Consider the following 852-nt stretch of genomic DNA (forward strand, 5'->3'; position numbering starts at 1 on the left):
TTTATTTATATAGCGCCAAATCACAACAACAGTTATCTCACAGCGCTTTTCATAAAAGAGCAGGTCTAGACCGTACTCTGTGATGATATTTACAGAAGCCCAACAGTTCCCACCAAGAGCAGCACTAGGAGACAGAGGCAAGGAAAAACTTCCTTTAAGAGGCAGAAACCTCGAGCAGAACCATGACTCAGGGTGGGCGGCCATCTGCCTCCACCGGTTGGGGTGAAGGAGAGAGAGAGAGAGAGAGAGAGAGAGAGAGAGAGAGAGAGAGACTACACAAAATACACACAGAGGTACAGACAGTAAAGGTGATGTTGCTATAAACTAAATGAAAAATGGTACAGATATTTATAGTAGTGTTAATGATTATAATAACTATAATAACAATAAGACTAGCAACAATAGTCGTTGCAGTAGAGGGTGTCGAGCAGGAACACGGGGGCAGCAGGTGACCCGCAACCACAGATCCAGACTCCACAGCTCCAGAGCCAGAAAACCTGCAGGAAGTGATAGGAGGAGAGAGGAGAGGGACGAGAAAGCACAAGACTACCGGAAAGGGGAGAAGTTGTGTTAGTAACATGCAATAATGGGATGAGGTTGCATACAGAGGGAGAGAAAGTAGAGGAGAGAGGAGCTCAGTGCATCATGGGAAATCCCCCGGCAGTCTAGCCCTATAGCAGCATAACTAAGGGATGGTTCAGGACTACCTGAGCCAGCCCTAACTATAAGCGTTATCAAAGAGGAAAGTCTTAAGCCTACTCTTAAATGTGGAGATGGTGTCTGCCTCCTGAACCCAAACTGGAACCTGGTTCCACAGGAGAGGAGCTTGATAGCTGAATGCTCTGGCTCCTA

General features: G+C 46.7%; 1 protein-coding gene across 2 annotated transcripts in view; it reads left to right on the forward strand.

Moving 5' to 3' along the window:
• Positions 1-852, forward strand: part of ambra1b (autophagy/beclin-1 regulator 1b) — a 34,079-nt gene that overhangs the window by 4,002 nt on the left and 29,225 nt on the right. The gene's annotated exons all lie outside the window — the stretch shown is intronic.

The sequence above is a fragment of the Micropterus dolomieu genome, linkage group LG22 (assembly GCF_021292245.1).
Source record: "Micropterus dolomieu isolate WLL.071019.BEF.003 ecotype Adirondacks linkage group LG22, ASM2129224v1, whole genome shotgun sequence".
Lineage (NCBI taxonomy): Eukaryota > Metazoa > Chordata > Actinopteri > Centrarchiformes > Centrarchidae > Micropterus > Micropterus dolomieu.